The 21,509-nt window shown below is 44.2% G+C and overlaps 1 pseudogene across 1 annotated transcript; it reads left to right on the forward strand.

Moving 5' to 3' along the window:
* Positions 1 to 1,722: 1,722 nt before the first annotated feature.
* Positions 1,723 to 16,255, forward strand: LOC308079639 (NLR family CARD domain-containing protein 3-like; annotated as a pseudogene). Its single transcript has 6 exons — positions 1,723 to 3,558; positions 5,560 to 5,736; positions 6,883 to 7,035; positions 8,252 to 8,304; positions 15,887 to 16,036; positions 16,251 to 16,255. The product of its transcript is annotated as an NLR family CARD domain-containing protein 3-like (transcript).
* Positions 16,256 to 21,509: the final 5,254 nt, after the last annotated feature.

Below are 21,509 nucleotides of genomic sequence, written 5' to 3' on the forward strand. Positions count from 1 at the left end.
CTGTTTTATGGTTGTTTAATTTGGCGCGTGTGTGTGTGTGTGTGTGTGTGTGTGGGGGGGGGGTGTTCTTACAAGTGTGTAAAGGACACTCACATGCTCACAGTTGTGCACATGCATACAGCATTTCCTGTTTTCTGATCTATTTAATTGACTGTAACCCTGACAGGTTTAATAAAGACCTAAAGATGAGTGAGTGTGTGGAGAGAGAGGAGGAGGGACCTGAAAAACATCACAAACACATACCAGAGTCTCCAACAGACAGCTATGTGTCTAAAGATGATCCTCCTGACTTCAGTAATGAACCTGGACCTTCAGACACAAAGTATGTGAATCCTCCTATACAAAACAAATATGAAGGTGTCATGTGGTTCCAGAGAGCCAACGCCCCAAAAACATAAATAATTAATTTGAACTGACCTTTTCATTGATAATAATTGTATAAATACAGTTCTTTGTGTTGATCAATAGAAGTGTTGATCAATAGATGCACACTGCCCAGGTGCACTTAGTAATGAACATGGCTGTATATTATTGATTCACTTTATAATATGCCAAAACATTAGGGTTTAAAGTAGTTAATTTATAATGCCATCATTTGTGTAAAGCCCTTATGTTTCCCTTATATTGTTTGTTTGTAGGGTGTCGGGTAATTTACATATTCAGAGAGTCTACGTGAAACCTGAATTGTTTGATTGCTTATATGTGATCTTTTTATATTTCTATATCTCTCTCTCTCGTTCGAAAACTTAACTTCGGACAATTATTTCTCTCCTTTGATAATACCATTTGGTATCTTTTATTTTATATAATTTTTTATAGTTGATTAGTCACCTTTACAATGAGGTTTAACTTCTAAGGATCGTCAAATTGTGGAATGAGCAACACAGCTAACCATGTGGGTAGCGGCCAAATTTCATTTGCCCAAATCCCCTGCAATATTGTTCTGTTGGCATTCACTCTCGTTTTGAGCTTCAAGTGCTGGCAATTTATTTGGGAAAATGATGCTAATTGTCCCAATAGTGACTGCAAAATCTTGAAAGATTTCTGCTATTTGTCTGAAAAGGCTTTATACCCTTGCCAACAAGTATATAACGTTACAATGTGACACTGTTTTGCACAATGCTATAGCCCCTCCAACTGTACATACTTTCCCCATTGTTTGTCTTAAATTGTGTTTATTAAGTTTTGACACTTGCTTTAGCAATGTAAATCGGAGTCACTGCTACTGTGCATGAAATCCAGAATACATTCATTCACTATTTAACCGTCATCATCAGCTGAATGTTCGTTCAAAGCTTTAAGTATTTCCTCCTTCCTACTAGCCATTGCAAGAGAAAAAATCTGGGGCCGGCACTGAATGCATTCATGAATATTATAACTGTTTTACATAAGTCATTTAAGTCTATTGTATAGTCATAATGAATTACATTCATCTCCACAGAGAGAAGACACCTGGACTGAAGACACTCAGTCAAACCAGAAGTGGACAAAGTAAGACAGACTTAACATTAACATTTCATGTTAAAAACTGAAACATTGTTTAATCAGTGTCCATGTCCAAATAGAAAATAACCATCTATCACGTCTGAACAAAAAAAAATGACCTCATTATATTTATTTGTGGCTGTTTTCCTTCATGAATTTCAGATTTTCTAGAGGTTGTTTAATTAATAGTGTACATACACAGCTGTAAGGAAGTATAAACCTGAATGTTTAAAATGCATGAACTCTCTTCTCATAGCAGATGTCAGTCTGCAGGAGGATTTAAAGGATTATAAGATCAGTTTGAACAGTCTTGATAGTGTGACATACGTCACTGAAGTGCCCTCCCTCACCAGCATCTACACAGAGCTCTACATCCCGGTGGGAGAGAGTGAAGGGGCTAATAACCAACATGAGGTGTGGCAGCTTGAGACAGCTTCCAAGATGAAGACCCTCCATGATAAACCAATCAACTGCTGTGACATCTTTAAACCTCTCCTCCTTGGCAGAAAGACACCCAACAGAAGAGTTCTGACCAAGGGCATCGCTGGCATTGGAAAAACATTCTCTGTGCGTAAGTTCACTCTGGACTGGGCAAAGGGTTTGAAAAATCAAGATGTCATTCTCCTGGTTCCCTTTTCATTCCGGGAACTGAACTTGATCAGAGATGAACAGTACAGTCTTCTCACACTGATCCATGTTTTCCACCCAACATTAAAGAAGGTCACAGCAGAGCATCTTGATGACTGGAAAGTTGGCTTCATCTTTGATGGTCTGGATGAAAGCAGGTTTCCATTGCACTTCGACAACAATGACATTGTTTCTGATGTCACAGAGACATCATCAGTGGACGTGCTGTTGACAAGCCTCCTCAAGGGGAAGCTGCTCCCCTCAGCTCTTCTCTGGATAACTACCAGACCTGCAGCAGCCAATCAGATCCCTCCTGCATGTATTGACATGATGACAGAAGTACGAGGGTTCACAGACCCCCAGAAGGCGGAGTTCTTCAGGAAGAGATTCAGTGATGATGAGAGGCTAGCCAACAGAATCTTCTCACACATGAAGACATCAAAGAGCCTCCACATCATGTGTCACATCCCAGTCTTCTGTTGTATCACTGCTACTGTTCTGGATGACATATGGAGGACAGACAGGACAGCTGCCCAAGAACCTGACGGGGATGTACAGCCACTTCACGTTGGTGCAGACAAAGAGGAAGAAGACTGACTGGGAGGTTCTTCTGAAGCTGGGCAGGCTGGCATTTGAACATCGGCAGAAAGGTAGCATCATGTTTTACCAAGAAGACCTGGAAGACTGTGGTCTTAATGTGAAAGACGCCTCGCTGTACTCTGGAGTGTCTACAGAGATCTTCAAAAGAGAGAGTCTGAAATTCCAGAGAACGGTCTACAGCTTTGTTCATCTGAGCATCCAGGAGTTTTTGGGTGCAGTCTATCTGTTCCACTGTTACACAGAGAAAAACATGAAGGTACTGGAGACATTTCTGGAAGATGATGAATATGATGATGAAGATGGTGATGATGAAGATGATGAATATGGTGATGATGACGAAGATAAAGATGAAGAAGATAGTGACATTGGCAGTGACATGTCACTGGATCAATTCCTGAACAGAACCATGCAAAAAGCCCTGAAGAGTAAAAATGGCCACCTGGATCTCTTTGTCCGCTTCCTTCATGGCCTCTCACGGGAGTCCAACCAGAGTATGTTAGGGGGTCTGTTGAGTCAGACAGAGAACAGTCCAGAGAGCATCCAGAGAGCCATCAACAACCTGAAGGAGATGACCACTAAAGATGATTTCTCTCCTGAGAGAATTATCAACATCTTTCACTGTCTGATGGAGATGAATGACCACTCAGTACATCAGGAGATCCAACAGTACCTGAAGTCAGTGGACAGATCAAAGACATATCTAACCCAGTCCCAGTGTTCAGCTCTGGCCTTCATGCTACAGATGTCAGAGGAGGTTCTGGATGAGTTGAACCTGGACACATACAACACATCCAAGGACGGGCAACAGAGACTGGTCCCAGCTGTGAGGAACAGCAGAAAGGCTCGGTTAGTAGTCATATAGAAAACGTACTAGAACAGAGTCAATCTACCTTCACACCTATAACACTATAACTTTAAATGATGGTTAATGTAAAAGCTCAAATAATAACCAGGTCTCAAAAACTGTCGAGGTCTCAAATAGTGTATTGTGTGTAGCTATGGACAAATAAAGGCCAGTCCCCAGTGAAGAAGGTTAAAAACAAGATTGGCTAATACTGCTAGATGGTCAACTGAACTTAAAATAAAATAAAAACTAACCGACGATGTCACCCCTGCCCAGCACTCTTACTAGTAGATAGACAGACCTTTATCTTACCCAGCACTCTTACTAGTAGATAGACAGACATTTAACTTACCCAGCACTCTTACTAGTAGATACTAGATAGACAGACCTTTATCTTACCCAGCACTCTTACTAGTAGATAGACAGACTTTTAACTTACCCAGCACTCTTACTAGTAGATAAACAGACCTTTAACTTACCCAGCACTCTTACTAGTAGATAGACAGACCTTTAACTTACCCAGCACTCTTACTAGTAGATAGACAGAGCTATCTTACCCAGCTCTCTTACTAGTAGATAGACAGACGTATCTTACCCAGCACTCTTACTAGTAGATAGACAGACCTATCTTACCCAGCACTCTTACTAGTAGATAGAGATACCTTTATCTTACCCAGCACTCTTACTAGTAGATAGACAGAACTTTATCTTACCCAGCACTCTTACTAGTAGATAGACAGACTTTATCTTACCCAGCACTCTTACTAGTAGATAGACAGACCTTTATCTTACCCAGCACTCTTACTAGTTACTGTATGTGCAAATGTACAGTGACAAATACCCCACAAACAATTAAAGCTGATTCAATTATTATTGTTATTATTAGTAGTAGTAGTAGTAGTAGTAGTAGTAGTAGTAGTAGTAGTAGTAGTAGTAGTAGTAGTAGTAGTAGTAGTAGTAGTAGTAGTAGTAGTAGTAGTAGTAACCCCATTTATGCTCCCACAAAGTTTGAGAGGAGGGGGAGACAGACTGTGAACTTTGTAGGAACATGAATGGAGATAACATTAGCTAGCAGGTCAACCATAAGGGATGTGATTCTATACATTGTACAAAATCACTACAACCATGCAATACCTACTACTGATCTGTACATCCATTCTGGGACTACTTAGATATGCACACATAAGTGGTACCACACAGAACAACAGGAGAACTCAAGTCCGCTGAAGTGTCCTCATTAGTACCAAATGAGAAATGGACCTTACCATTAATGAAAGGGTGCACTGATGATTTTAAATCTGTTAAACATTGAGCATGGTTATCACTCACTCACTCGCTCGCCAAGTTACGTACTACACCATGCAAGTTACACCCTGTAGTATACAGAGACAACGTTCTATCTGTCTTTCACTTCTCTGTTCTCTGGTTGTCTGTTCGTACATCCTGTTAATGTCTGGATAACTACATAGGACGCGAGTGGTGTTAGTAACACTAGTTTGAGCAAGACCCGGTAAGGATACACTGTGATTGGCCAGTAGTCGCAGTGTTTGACAGTTCTGTCTTGTTGAACTTCTTCATAGTGTTTTTGCAACAATGCCTAAACGTAACCTTATTCCTAACCTTAACCTCTGTAAAATTATGCCTAAACCTAACCTTTTTCCTAACCCTAACCTCAATAAAATTATGCCTAAACCTAACCTTATTCTTAAGCTTAACCTCAGTAAAAGTAGCGTTTTACCAGAGAAAATACATTGTCTGCAAAAAGTAGCGTTGGATCGTGGAAAAGCATTTTTGAACCTGAGGACTACGGACTGGGAGTCTAACGATTAATGAATGTGACGCCGCTCCGTCTATCTGTCTGGGAAGTGACTTGAGTGACTGGGGGCGTGGCCAAGTTGGTCAAATTAGCGACACTAACGCTACTCGCAGATAGGACTTCTCTTAGTTGACTTCCTTGACAGTGAATTGGGTTTAAGATATTTTGATTTAATCTGTATTTACAGACTTGTTGACTGTGACCTCTGTGAGACACACTGTGAAGTGGTTGCTTCAGCTCTCAGCTCTAATCCTTCACATTTAAAAGAACTGGACCTGAGTTACAACAACCTGGGGCTGGAAGTTTCACTGGACGTGCTGTGTGCTGGACTGAAGAGTCCACACTGTTGTCTGGAGATTCTCAGGTCAGATTCATTTAACAGAATGTAAATATATGAATACAGCGGTGAGACCTTATTTGAAGAGTGTGAATAAGGTTGATTGTGGCTACTCACACTGATTAAAATAATGATAAAGTACTACACTAACCACAGAATGTAAAGCCATGTTGAGATACATGGCCTTATTAGTGTGTGTGTGTGTGTGTGTGTGTGTGTGTGTGTGTGTGTGTGTGTGTGTGTGTGTGTGTGTGTGTGTGTGTGTGTGTGTGTGTGTGTGTGTGTGTGTGTGTGTGTGTGTGTGTGCCTGCATGGGCCGCGGTGTGTGAATGTGTGTACAGTGGTGGAAAAAGTACTCAAATGTTTTACATAAGTAAAAGTATCAATACTGCAATGTAGAGTGTGTGTGTGTGTGTGTGTGTAAATAGGCTTGAAATAAGAATATGTTTTTTCCTGGCTTGTTTGTTCATACGTCTGATTGTCAGGGGGACGTAGATGTTTAGGGTGGCTTGCAACTTGCTATTGATCAGCTCTTTGACATGCTTGTCACCAGCAAATGCGGGTGTCCCGTAGTTCTCACCCCCATAGTGATATGGGGTTATATGAGCCATGGAATGTTGATCTTTTTTTGTTTTGTACAGGGATTACGATAGCGTATTTGATGCTAGCTAGGGCACAGATACATGAATTCAGCATTTCTAGGAGCTCTAGGTCTTTACACACTAGAAGAGCACTTTGGTTGTGTACTTACCTTGTAACTAGTCCAATTGGCGACATATATCGCTCCATTGCTCAGCCTCAGTTGATTAGAAACAACTCTCTCAGTTTTAGCATCATGAACGCAAACAAAGCTGATTTTGACCGTATGTAACCTCACAAAACCCTGTACGGAGAGTGTTAGAAAAATGCAAACTTGATTTGAATATCCGCATTCGAGGATTCGGATATTCTTCTTTCTTGCTTCTTCCAGAGAAAATGTCAAAATAAACCGGAAGTTTACCCTTTTCTGTAAGTTAAAGTAAGGATTATTTAGTTCATGTTACTTCTGCCTGTTAGAGTGCAGCTCTTGTATCTCTACTCCCAAACCCTCACAGTCAGACCAGGTCCTTTAATAAATGGTTAGTTTCTCTACGCAGGAATAATATAATATATAGTGTTTGATTCTTCATTCAGACTGAATCACTGCTGGTTGTCAAAGAGATGCTGTGAAGTTCTGGCCTCAGCTCTGAGTTCTAATCCATCACTCCATCTCAAAGAACTAGAACTGCGTTTCAACGTCCTGAATCACTCAACGCTGCAGCTATTCTCTGGACTGAAGACTCTCCAGTGAGTAGAATGAACTGTGTCCATGTTTGTTAGTGTACTGTTTCTATTAGAATGTTTCAATGGTTGGCAGGCTGGGGGTGAATATGAGTCAAATGAATGTGCAATTCATCACCTACATGCAAATGAATCATACTACTATTATTAATATTAATATGTTAATTATTATTATTTTATCAAAACAATACTTCTGAGCTCTGATTTTAAGTCAATTTTAACTTTAAATGTATATTTAAATTTACCCCCAGCATTCCTTTCATGTTCCTTCATCAGTCAGTGAAATCAGTGAAATGTAAAAACAAACCGTTGTGTATCTTTTGTTTTACAACATGAAAAGTAATAAAATGTAACAAAATATTATGTTTAGTTATCACTAATGTTCATATAACTACATTACAAGCAGTGTTGGGTAACATTCCTTCTAAAAGTAACTTGTTTAAATACTGCCATTAAAAAAGTATTCTGTTATGTTTCAGCATTACCTTCGTTAGATTACTTTTGCGTTACTGAAGATTAAAACCATTTGCGAGGAATGACTACACAATATAGTAAGTTTGGTAAACATAAAATCAAGAGTGCAGCCTATCGGAGTGGCCACAGTGTTGTGGAGCTGTGCTGGGCTTCACCAAGCATACTGGCATAGCTAATTTGCATTGACGTTCCTTCTCCTTTTCACCAACAAATAAAAAAATCAGGTGAATACTTCCACAACCTTACTAAAGGATAACCTCTCTGTCTTCTTTCAATCTCTGCCATGTGCGACAAATTAATGTAATACAAAACCAAACCAGTACTGTCAGTCACACCAAAAGTGGTAACCTATTGAATAGAATGATTACGCAATCAACACACATTGCTGGCTGTTGACAAGGCACACGGTCACCGATTTTTGTTTAACATCCGTGCAACTCTGTTGACAGATGAGCTCACTCATTGACCAGAAAACAGCGCAAATGTCTCTGATGGATTTTCCTTTGTGGCAACAGAAGGAACAGGGAAATATAGGTCTTAAATGTAACTAAGTAACGCCATTGTTTAGGAAAAGTAAACGAGTACTCTAATGCAAAACTAATGCATTAGTTACTCCGCTACTCCAATAGGTTATCCGATTACAGTAACAGCTTTACTTGTAACGCGTTACCCTAAAAACTGATTACAAATTATATTCATATATTACTTAACCCCTGAAAAAAAGTGATACATGTTGTACTTCCTACAGAGTGAAACATGGAGGACATGAACACTGGATTAATCCTCAAGTCCTTACAAGATGTGAGTGTCTGTCTGTCTGTCTGTTTGTCTGTGTCCTTTTATGTGTACAGTCCCCGTAGAGCTCTCTCTCTCGCTCTCTCGATCACTCGCTCTCTCTCTCACACACACAGACTTCCAATTCCGTAAGAAATGGAGCTGTACTTTATCAGTTTTACTTTTAGAGAGACAGACCTGGTTCTATTAGCCTGTTGTACATGTTGTACTTTGAGTCCTGGAAGCTCGCAAAACACGTCACCCTGCTACGCCTTGTAGATCAGCTGTATATTTATATTATTTATATATTATATATCTAAAAAATTGTAAATATAACCGATCTACAAGCTCACAACGCGTCACATCATGATGTGTTCAGAGCTTGTAGATTGCCTATAGTCCCAAAATACCCGATCTACAAGCACACAACGTCTCTCATCGCACAACGTTGTGAGCTTGTAGATCAGCTTGTAGAACAGCACTACTTTAAAAATAGCACAAAATAGCAAGCTCAAAGTGTGGCATTATGACACTGTGACAGGGGGGGGGGGGGCAGCTAGTGTATTTTAACTTAAATCTTTTCATGTCACTTAACATTTATCTGCTTTATTTTCTTATTGATGTGATCTATCTATCTGTCTGTTACAACCCAGCCTAGGGGTCACTAGGTGCAACATAAACAATGGACTCCCTCCTTCCCAGTCCCCAAACAGTCAGTCCACACAGGTTTAAAATTCCAAGACTCAAGGATTTATTTGATATTGAAGATAAAAATCATCTACCCTTTAACTCAGGGTGGGACCATAAAGTCCTTAACAAAACCTATTCTTACCCAACATAAAGGAAACCAAAAATACAAATATCTAAAATATCTAACCTAATGTAAAGTAACAAAAACAGAACAAACTAATAACAAAAGGAGAGGTCACCCACCCCCGACAGCATTTAGGCGCCTAGGTCCTTGGTATTCAATTCATAAACATATAATAGACCGGATTGCTTAATGCTCTCACGCAATAAATGGCAACACTAGTTACAACTCACTGGGGAGAAAACACGTGTGGATTTATGATGAGACAGAAAATAGCATGTTATTATGTCGTAAGCTGCAGTACGGTACTTACTATGGGATATCATCGCCCCCTGGCGATTGCACAGAGCACAACAGGACTCCCGAACTCCAATTCCTATTGGATAGGGTCGTGTGACGCAAAACACCGGCGACCGGTTGTGGTATAAATACCACTGCGTCACATGGACTCGCCCTCTTCTTCCACTCTGCTTACGCGACTGCGTACGGAGCCGAACTAGCACTACGGAGAAACTTGACGAAATCCAACACAACCCAAAGCGAGGGCACTACCGTGCTACTCTACGGGCGCTTTCGTAAAACAGTTTCAGTTTATTATTAACTCTCCCGAGTTCCTTCAACTTTATTACTTTCTTTCCTATCCTCTCCGTTTTCTCGCCACGAGGCGCGCAGCTAAAGCTAAGCTTAAGCTAAGCTTAAGCTAAGCTTAAGCTAAGCTTAAGCTAAGCTTAAGCTAAGCTTAAGCTAAGCTTAAGCTAAGCTTAAGCTTAAGCTAAGCTAAAGCTAAGACTAAACAAAGAAGCTAGGCTAGGTCGCTACCTAGCCTTTAGTTTTGTTGCCTCGTGCTCGACGGAGAAGGGAAGAATGGAGGCGCCTCGTCCATGCGCCATGCGGGGCTGCGATTACCTCGTCGCTGCGGACGATGACCACCGCCCCTGCCTGTCCTGCTTGGGGCCTAACCACGCCTGGATCGCCCCCCCGAGGCGCCGCCCGCCAAGGCACCAAGGGCGCCGGCGGCTAGCACTAGCCTGGGGGCCATGGGCCCTCCTCTCTACTCGGCCCCACGTTCCAGTGGAGCCATCAGCAAGGTCCGGAGTGAGGAGGCCTTAAGGACCGCATCCTCATCTCCGGACCCAGACGCCGCTGTCGAGGCCATCGGGCCGTCCCAAGACAGCGACAACCTCGTCTTCTCCCCCACCACCTCCATCGCCGCCTTGGGAGACACTGCCACTCCGGACTGCAGTGACTTCGAGGCGACGCCGAGGAGGACGACGACGCCCTCATCGTGGTGGTGGACGAGGAGGGGGATGTAGGCCTCACATCCTACCAACAGTCACAGGAGGTAACGATGACCAGCCCGGGTCCTCCTGTACCTTCACAAGAGACGGCGGTAACCCCGGAGATTCCTAGCCAGGCGAGGATATCCGAGGAGGCCGTCTCCGTCGTGCTCAAAAGGGCTATCGCCAGATGCGGCCTGGCGCAGCCAATGGAGCCAGCGAAGATGTCCATCGGGGTCCCCATACCGGGGTTCCAAGGTCTGACACCCCTACCCCCTCGAGCAATCGAGTCCAAGTTGCTTCCAGAAGCCTGCGGCGTCAGGGACGCGGTGCAGTTCTCCTGGGCGGTCAGGAAAGAGCCGGACAGACTGGGGTTTGTCTCCGACATCCTGACTGGGGCCGACCTGGGGGTCGCGGGCCTCCCGCCGATGGACAGAGACCTCGCCGCTGGCATCGAGAGGGCCAAGACAGGGTCGGTGAGACTGAGCCAAGGGAGTGGCCCTGTCTTCGTCGACCACGGTAAGAGGTCCACCACCGCCACACACGCTGCTCTCTACAAGGCCTCTGCAACGGCTGTCAAGGCCTTGAACGTGGGGTCGCTGCTCCAGGGCTCGGCCGCGGCGAAGCTTAAAGAGCGGATAGCCCGGCCCCTGCTGGACACAGACACAGCGGCGGATGTGCACTCCGCCTCACTCGACGACACAGTGGAGCTCGCGAGGCTGGTCCAGCTCACGATTCTCTGTTCCTGCAACGCGCTGATGTGGACGGGCCGAGCCATGGCTCTCACGGCGGACCTGGAGAGACTCCAGTGGCTCGACATCGCCGCTGGGTGCAAGGCCATACTGACTACGGGTCTCAGAGGCCTACCACTCAAAGCCGGCAACCTGTTTGACACCGCAGCCGACCTGATCACCAGGACCAAGGCATCGGAGAAGCAGCTCGAGGAGACAGCCGCAGGCCTCCTCTCACCACCCACCGCTCCCACTGTGGCTAGGCCGCAACAGCAGGGAGCTGCGGGTGGCAAGCGCGCCTCTGGACGCAAGCGTGGCGTGTCCAGGGCATCCAGCACCAGAGCCAGCTCCTGGGAGCACCCTCAAGGCTCCTTCGGTGCTCAGGATGTCAGGCGCAAGGATGAGAAACGCGCTCCACCTCCTCCACCCTCGCCCAGGCCCCAACGCAAGGACAGTGGGCCTAGTCGCAGGGGGAGGCAGACGAAGTGACACTCATCGCCCGGTTTTATCGGGCCCCCAGCTGATCACCCCGTCACGGCATCATGCGGGGTCAGCTTCCCACTTGGGAAAAAGAACTGGCGCTTTTCTTGCCCAACCGGACGGAGTCGAGGACCAGTCCACCGGTGCAAAGAGACTAAAAAAGACGCTAAAGACAATGAATACGGTTCAAAGTCATGTGTGTCTTTTATCACAAGTGATGAATTTACAAAATGTGTTTCCTGTGTGTGGAATAAATCTATTGCCAAAAACACAAATGCCCATTTTTTCCCATGCCATGAAAAATCAAGGCAGCATGTTTCCCGGTGGGAAACACTGTCCTCTGCAAACTTTCATGAGCCCTCAGTGTTCGCTATGTCCCCTAACCAGTCAGGACGACATCCCAAACACTCTAGGGACAGATCCTGTGCATACTGTAAACATAATGAATCAAACGCAGGTAGAGAAACCTTTGCTAATGAATCAAATGTCTCAAATGCTTTGTGTAAAAAGGGTAGACAAAACTTTAATTCCAACTGCGTCACTGCAGTACCTTCTTCCGTCCGGCAGATGGCGGCAAAACGCCTCTGGGGCTCGGAAGAAGCACAAAATGGCCGCCTCTCTCAGCCACCCCAAAATGGCGGAGGAGAGGCGGAAGTTTACGTCTCAGAAAACCCCGGTGTTACACCAGCGAAGCTCCCCAGGGGGAACAATAGTTTCTCTCCGGGTAGAAACACCACACGAAAGGTCCGTCCCCCTCGACCTCACCAGCATGGCGGACGAGATGCGACGGAACTCACATCAGCGAGCCCCGGTGTTACTCCATCAGCACTCCCAGAGGGGAGTTGCGATTCGGGTATGTACAACACCGCGACATGGTTCCGATGTTACGTCACGCAGAGCGACAGCGTCTCACGTTCCCATGGGAACGGACGCTCGCTCTGTGACGAGACCGACATTAGCCCAGGTAGCGCTAACGAGCAATGCTACAGGGCGGATGTCGACGGTGTGTGGGATTCCCCGTCTATGTCACAGGCTTCCCCCACTGTCGAACGGTCAGAACCCGACGGGGCAGATGACGTCAGCAGCCCCCACCTTCCCCTTGAATCCTCTCGCTCGATGTTTTTCCAAATGGAAAGCTTGCGAACCGAATCCTTGGGTGCTACGTACCGTGCTAAAAGGATACAGGTTGCAATTCTCGAGCATACCTCCACTAACAACCAAAGTAGGGTTCTCCCGAGCGTCAGGCCAAGCGGCCATAACGCTGAGGGAAGAGGTTCTGGCTCTCCTGAGCAAGGGTGCAATCAGGGAATTATCTCCGGATCAGAACCGACTGGGTTTTTATTCGGAGTACTTCCTGGTGAAAAAGAAAGGGGGGGGGCGTAAGACCTATTCTGAACCTCAAGGGTTTGAACAGATTTCTGAAGGTCTTCAACTTTCGAATGCTCACAACGGCGACGTTGTTGCAAACGATACGTCAAGGAGATTGGTGGACGAGTATAGACCTCAAGGATGCCTACTTTCACGTCCCAATCTACCCGCCGCACCGCAAGTTCCTGCGCTTTGGCTACGAAGGCAAAGTGTACGAGTACACGGTGCTCCCTTTTGGCATGTCACTGAGCCCCCGGGTGTTCGTGAAATGCACAGAGGCGGCGATAGCTCCGCTGCGACTGCAGGGTCTGCGTCTGGCGACGTACATAGACGATTGGCTGCTGGCAGCGGAGTCGAGGGAAGAGGTAGCGCGGCACACGGAGGTGGCCATTGCGCACCTGCAGTCCCTGGGGTTCACAATCAACGATCAGAAGAGCGTTTTGATTCCATCCCAACAAGCCACCTTCGTGGGGATATCCTTGGATTCCACCACGATGGTGGCGCGCGCCTGTCCCAGGACAGGATAGCGAGCTTCTTGGCATGTGTGCGCTCCATGCGCCTGGGGCACAAGGTCCCGTACAGAACATGCATGCAAGCCGCAGGTCTCATGGCCTCGGCCATACATCTGATCCAGCTGGGCAGATTCTGAGACCTTTCCAGAGATGGATGCGGTCTCTGAGGATACCGCACTCCATGGGCTCTCGGAAGTTGGTAGTGTCACCACGCTGTGTAATGTCACTCCAACCGTGGACACAGGCGACCTTCTTGTCCGAAGGGGTCAAGATAGGCGCTGTAGTGTCCTGGAAGGTGATCACCACGGACGCCAGCCTCTCAGGTTGGGGGGCTGTCCACGAAGGCTACTCAGCCCGGAGGTTGTGGGACTCCTCCCAGAGGAGAGCCCACATCAACTACCTGGAGCTGCTGGGGGTCTTCCTCGCTCTCAAACATTTCGAGAGCCACATCGTGGGGTGTCATGTCCTGGTCAGAACGGACAATACCACAACGATGTGTTATGTCAACAAACAAGGAGGCTTGGGTTCCCTTTTGTTGGACAGGCTATTACGTGAGCTGACGCTCTGGAACGTGCAACGCTTGGCACAGCTGTGCGCCACCCACGTGCCGGGCCACCTGAACAGCGGGGCGGACCTGCTGTCCAGAGGGGGGCTCCGGTACAAGGATTGGTCGCTGTGCCAGAGGGACGTGGATCTGATATGGGCCCGGTTCGGCCGAGCTCAGGTCGATCTGTTTGCGTCCAGAGAGAACGCGAAGTGCTCGCGGTTCTTCTCGATCAGGGCCAAGGACCAGTCCATGGGAGTAGACGCTCTAGCGCACGAGTGGCCGAGCGGTCTACTTTTTGCCTTTCCGCCCCTGGGTCTGATCCGTCCGACAGTGGAGAGGATCAGGACCCAAGGTGGGATGGTTCTGCTGGTAGCGCCAGCATGGGGCACGTGGAGGACGGAGATCTCTCCCCTCCTCTACGACGAGCCGTGGCCTCTCCCCCTGTACAGAGACCTTCTGAGACAAGGCGGGAACGAGGTTTTCCACGAGAACCCCCAGACTCTGGACCTGTGGGTTTACCCTGTGAGAGGCCTGCCCCCTGCAGTGGTAGCCACTATACAGGGGGCTAGGGCAGATTCTACCAGACGTCAGTACGACTTTAGGTGGAATATGTTTGAGACCTGGTGCCTGGAGCAATCACCTCCTGTGGTGGCTTTTCAGGCCCCTGTGAGAAGCATTCTGATCTACCTGCAGGACAGGTTGGACCATAATTTGGCCTTCTCCACCATCAAGGTGTACCTGGCAGCCATCTCCGCTTGCCATGATGGGTTCGATGGCCAGACGGTGGGCACGCACTCAATGGTGCGACGGTTTATGACCGGCGCCAAGCGTGCTAGGCCAGTGAACAGACCTTTGTTCCCTAAGTGGGTCCAGCAACTGTGGTGCTGGACACACTGTGTCGGCCCCCCTTTGAGCCTCTTGAAACATTAGATCTGAAGATCGTGAGTTTCAAGGCGGTGCTCCTGGTGGCCCTTTGTACGGCAAAACGCGTCGGTGACATGCAAGCGCTCTCTGTGAGCGAGGACTGCATGTGGTTTTCAGACGACGGCAAGAGGGTTTTGTTGAAACCCAACTTGGCGTTTGTGTCTAAGACCGGCGCGGTTGCCAGGGCCCCAGTGGCACGGTGGCGCAGTCGGTAGCGCTGTCGCCTCACAGCTAGAAGGTCCTGGGTTCGATTCCCGCCGGGGACACTGTGGGCGTGTCTTCTCCTCCGCGTCATCAGCGCCCATACCCTAGGTGGGGTTGGCGAAAGGGCCTATCTGTGTGGAGTTTGCATGTTCTCCCTGTGTCTCCTAGGGTAGTTAATACCCTCACAACGTAATCCTGGTCGCTATACCGCCTCCCCCACGACAGCCGGGGCACCTGATGGAGGGGAAAGGAACTGGTTGTCATAACGTGTTCCTTCCACGCGCTACGTCCAACCGGGGAAACTCCCCCCTGTCGGGTGACAAGAAGGTCAGTTGGCTCTCATGCATTGAAGGAGGCATGAGCTCGGCTCTGGGCTCCCTAGGCTGGCGGGGGTGTGTAGCGCCCAGGATCACTTAGATAATTGGCACCGGGTGAAAAAGGGCTACAAAATCGTGGGTTAAAAAAAATAATATAAAAAAAAAATAACTAGTTTATTTACTGGCTATAACAAAGGTTGCTGGCTTTACCAGTGGAGGGGGGGGGGGTGGGGGGTGAATGAAGATCGTGAATGTTCATACCGAGATAACGATACGATAACGATAAATCGTGCTGCACTAAGTCCTGCCACTTGCTTCATTCACGCTGGTGCCGCGTAAGACTGTGCGTGTGTGTGCGTGAGCGTGCGTGCGTGTGCATGTGTGTGCGTCACTCAGTGAATGATGTTTTTAATGTTTAATGTGTTGTTTTCTCGTCAGATTTCCATCGTCTCACACTGGACACAAACACAGCATTCAGAAAACTCTCTCTGTCTGAGAACAACATGAAGGTGACATGTGGAGAGTATCAGAATCTTCCCGATAATCCTGACAGGTTTGTTGGATGGGCACAGATTCTGTGTTCAGAGGGTCTGACTGGACGCTGTTACTGGGAGGTAGAGTGGAGTGGAGTGGTTTTTATAGCAGTGACTTACAGAGGAATCAGAAGGGTAGGAGTTGGTGGTGACAGTCTGCTTGGATACAATGACAAGTCCTGGGTTCTGGACTGTGATAATACCAGTTACAATGTCAAACACAATAATAAGAACACTGTCCTCCCTGTCCGTCCCTCTGGCTCCAACAGAGTAGCAGTGTATCTGGACTGGCCTTTTGGGACTCTGTCCTTCTATGATGTCTCCTCAGACACACTGACTCACCTGTACACCTTCCAGAACACATTCACTGAACCTCTCTATGCTGGGTTCTGGGTTGGTGGGTCAGTGTGTCTGTGTGAGCATAGATAGTCTCTATGTGAGAATGACAGGTTGCCATGGTTACTCAACATGTTTGAGTGAGTCCAGGTTGTCACTGACATCATAGAACTCCATATTTGGACATGACTGACTCATGGTGACATCATTGTGACGTCATCATAAATAAAACAAGCAGACAGGTATATACGGTAAGCAGCACACTGACATAAGAGAGGGTTTGTGTTGTTAAAGATGTTCACAATTATAACAGATCTACAAGCTCACAACGCGTTGTGAGCTTGCTATAGATCTGCTATTTTGGAATAGTGAAGTATAAAATGATCAAAGTTATTTTTATGTTTTATATTTATTCATTTTGCTAGAACAGGAACCCTGGGGGTCCCTGGGGTCCTAACCCTAACCTTTGTACACTCACACAGTTAGGGTGTGTGTGTGTGTGTGTGTGTGTGTGTGTGTGTGTGTGTGTGTGTGTGTGTGCGTGTGCGTGTGTGTGTGTGTGTCTATACTAGTGAGGACCAAATGTCCCCAAGCTCTGTGAGTTTGTAAAATGGCTATTTTCACAACATCTTGAAGAACCTTTGACAAATTTGGAATATTTTCACAACACAAACAACACAACTCACAACTCTTGTATGGGGGGTACCTGCAGAACAAAATATGTTCAGATGGGGGTCCACAGACAAATAACATGGGGTCCCTGATTTGGAAAAGTTTAAGAACCACTTATCTAGTCTATGGTTCAAAATCCACACGTGTCAATCACCACAGGAAGCTATAGATCTGAGATTAGATTAGATTGATCAGATCAGATTAGATCAGATTAAATTAAATTAAATTAGATTACATTGATCAGATCAGATTAGATCAGATTAAATTAAATCAGATTAGATTAGATCAGAGTAATTTAAATGAGACAGCGCTGCTCAAAACCTCCACTCATTTATAAATATGTATCATAAATACTGTCCATCAACACTAATGATGATGATGACGATGATGATGATGTAAATATCACAGTATCGTAGGCCTACTTGTGTCTCTTATGTAAACACATCTACTCTATTATTTGAAATGTGATTTTTATATTTGATATTTGACACAATAGACAGAGGAACAGTGTATATTATGTCATGTAATTACACAATATCATTGTTGTTTCTTGTATATAAACCTTTATACTGAACCACTTAAACCCTGTTGACTTTACTGACTGGGGTCTCACAGGGTTCTGTACTTGGTCCCCTCCTTTTTTCACTCTTCTACCAAATGGGCACATTGTGAGCTTGTAGATCTGCTAATTTCAGCTCATTGTGATCTATTATGACAACAGCAGAATAGTGACTCTAGGGTTGATATGTTGAACTCTTTCCTCTCCTACTGCTGTGAGCATGTTGTTGGTCGACTAGAATTCATGTAATTTATTCTCATGTTGAACTTTGTAAATCACTCTGGATTCAAACATTGAACTACTAAATGTCTGCATTCATTCATTAATGACATTCAAATCATTCATTGTTCATCTATTGATTCATTATTAGATTCAATGAGATGAGGAATGAGGAATGACTGCCTCAGTCATTCCATTGTTTTGTACTCATTGAATATTAATTCCACATCATTCTCATTCTTCACATGTTATTGTACGATAATTTGTAGAAGTTTAATTGTTTAATAAATTGATTTTCAAAAGTCTGATATTGTTCCTGTGTATTAATAGTGTATTTTTGAGTGGTTAATTTTTTTTTTGTATGTTTTGTTCAGGGAGACACTATGATATATAATTTGGGGTTCAGCTGAAAAGGTTTGGGAACCAATGTGCTATACCAGTGGTCCTCAAACTTTTTCATGTCAAGGACCCCAAAACGATATGTATTTGGCCGCGGACCCCATCTGGAAATATGTTGTGAGATAAAAAAAATGTAAAGTCTAAAATAGCAGCGGCACAAAGTGTCGCGCTGTGAGCCTGTAGATCTGCTAATTTTGAATAGCCAACGTATAAATGGATAAAGTGTTTAAAATGGTTTTGATGCTTATTAACACATTTTGCTGAGGACCCCCTGGAACGCCCCCAAGGACCCCTGGGGGTCCCCGGACCCCACTTTGAGAAGCATTGTGCTACACGATCACCTGTTATTCTTCAGGACAGTGTTACCAGTTGATTGCAGTGGTGGAAAGTAACTACTGTAAGTACATTTACTCAAGTACTGTACTTAAGTACAATTTTGAGGTATTTTTTACTTTACTGGAGTATTTCCAATTTCCAATACTTTTACTTCTACTCCACTACATCTCAGAGCCAAATATTGTACTTTTACTCTGTTACAATTATTTGACAATGTTAGTTACTAGTTACTTTGTAGTTTCAGCTTATTGTTACAAATCATACATTAACCACTTCAGCCCTATTTAAACTTAGGCTATTTGAAAATAGCAGATCTACAAGTTCACAACGCGTCGCGATGAGACTCGGTGTGTGCTTGTAGATCTGCTATTTTCAAAAGATGTTTATCAATTTGAAAACTTGTGAAATGGGACATTAATTCTGCATAACGAGTAGCCTACTCTTACTTTGGGTATTTTAAGTACATTTTGATGCCAATACTTTAACTACAAGTAAATTGGGAATACTGAAAATGTACTTGTAGCAGAGTATTTCTACATTGCTGTATTGATACTTTTACTTAAGTAAAAACACTTCTTCCACCACTGGTTAATTGTAAGCTAGTACAATTGTTGTTTGTTTGTTTGTTTGGAATGCTTTGTGCCAGGTAACACAAATGATGGCAGGTAGATTTCCTCTTTGGCTGGTAAATAAAAGACAATATGAGTCTACTTGGGACGTGTGTTTTCAATTAGTCTGATCTAATGCATGCAGTGGTTATTATCGAGATTCAAAAAATTGCAAAAAAATTTACAACAAGTGACCCCAGGTGACCCCATGTTAAAATGACCCCAGAAGTGTTATAAAGTGAAATACCCCTTTAAATTCACCACTTCAGTGTATTTAAAAAGCACAGATGAAGATCAAGGCAACAGTGCCACCGTGTGTTTCATGTGCGGAATAACAACTCATAAAGCAGATGAATGTGGAGCCTACAGTATATTGCAAGAAAGAAGTGGACATTATTAACCAGTAGTATGCATTAGATCACTCATACTTTATCTATCGTGGAGAGAACGTATGGTATGGAGTGATCCCACGTGATCAGTCTGGCAATGCCAGGTTAAGTAGCCTATATGCATAGCTCACAAAAAGAAACAGACAAAGTATAAACCAGTGGAGGTACCTTAATATTGAGACTCGGATGAGTTTATACTGTACATGCAATAATACAATACACATACAAAAATAATAAGATGTTTATAGATACAGAAAGTGGAAGAAACCTCATGGGAGAATAACAAGGCCATAGGCTGCTTATGGTAATAAAATAAAAAAATAAAAAAGGCACCACTAAATTGTCTGGGTTATGTATTGTACAAAATACTAAGTCAATTTCCAAAAGAAAATCCAAATTTCTAAAAAATATCAATTATAGTGAAAAGCTCACAACCTCACAACGCGTTGCATTGTGAGCTTGTAGATCTGCTATTCTCACTATATTTGAAATATAGGGCTGAAGTGGTTAATTCATAACGTACTTTTTCTAAATGTAGTGGAGTCAAAAGTACAATATTTGCCTTTGAAATGATGAAACAGTTAAAGTATCCAAAGATAAAATTACATACAGTAGCTGTTACTGTAAATCAAAGTATCCAAAGATAAAATTACATAGCTGTTACTGTAAATCACTCTGGATTAAGAGTTAAAGGAGAATTTTGGACTAAGTTTTTCTTACCTTTTCTATGATGTTATGATATCTTAGGATGAATGGTACAGTAGAAAAATGTCATAACTCCATCCCGGGTCCGCCACAGCTTAAAACGTGCGCGGATAGGCCTTGCGCTAGATCGCATATTTTAATAGCTTTTTTTTTTAGAGAGATCTGACGTTCATAGTGACAGAACACTATGCAACCAAAACATAAATAAAAAATCGAAGTCTCGCTAGACGAGAATGAAATCTCGAGATTTCAATCTCGTCTAGCGAGACTTCTGTTTTGTTTTTTGTTTTAGTTTTTTTGGACAGCCTAGCTAAATGCCTAAATTGTAAATTGTTAGATTTACTTCCTGAAACGTAAAGGGAATACATGCGCCAGTGAAACGAGCTAGAACTCATTTACTCATCTTAAAAATGTAAAGACAGACATAGCAATCTCACAAGAAACTCACCCACATGGAAAGAAAATATATGAACCTATATGTTTTTTATATATGTCAATGTTCAACATATATGCCACATATCCGAAATTGGACCCCTACATAGGCCTATATGTCTCTCAACATATATGTACATATATATCCATATACGCACATATATGCACACATAATGTACATATATGGGTGCAGTATATACGCACATATAGGTTTCACATATATGAGCATATGTTTTACATATATATATACATATATGGTAAACATATGTGAAATGATGTGCAGTTTTTGAAATATGTAACTTTAAGCGCCCAATGCATTGTCAATGGCAATGGACATTTAATGGGGGAAAAAGTACAAACTTTTGGCAGGCTACTAGTCCTACATACTTACACCTAGAACCCCCATTCAAACTTTAAAATGTTCATCTTAATGTGGACATGTTTGCCTGAAAAGGAATCTTTGAAATGTTTCATAATTTTAGAATTGTACTCCTTTAAAAGTTCAGAGATTTATAATGGAGGCCGATGGAAGATTTTGGGACCTAAAAAAAGTTTTGAGGGTTCCTTTATTTGATAGAAAAGAAGAAAAAAAACCTGATCTATTCTGGGGAGATGATGGCCAGAAGTTGGAGTGGTTGTTTAATTATGAGGTATTAAAGACGGCACATTTTGTTTCTAGTGCCTGGAGTAGAAGACAATCTCATCTTTTCAAATAGGTTCTTGTCCGGTCCTCTGTTGAGATGTGAGGTAACAGGCCCTTAGATTAATGAGAAACTACCAACAAAGAAAGATTTACAAAATAATCATGCAATGCATGCCGTTGGAATTTCTACCCTGCCTGCTACGCTCCACAACTAATGCCTTCTATAAAAT

This window comes from Gymnoscopelus braueri (assembly GCF_963280865.1).
Source record: "Gymnoscopelus braueri genome assembly, chromosome: 23".
Taxonomy (NCBI): domain Eukaryota; kingdom Metazoa; phylum Chordata; class Actinopteri; order Myctophiformes; family Myctophidae; genus Gymnoscopelus; species Gymnoscopelus braueri.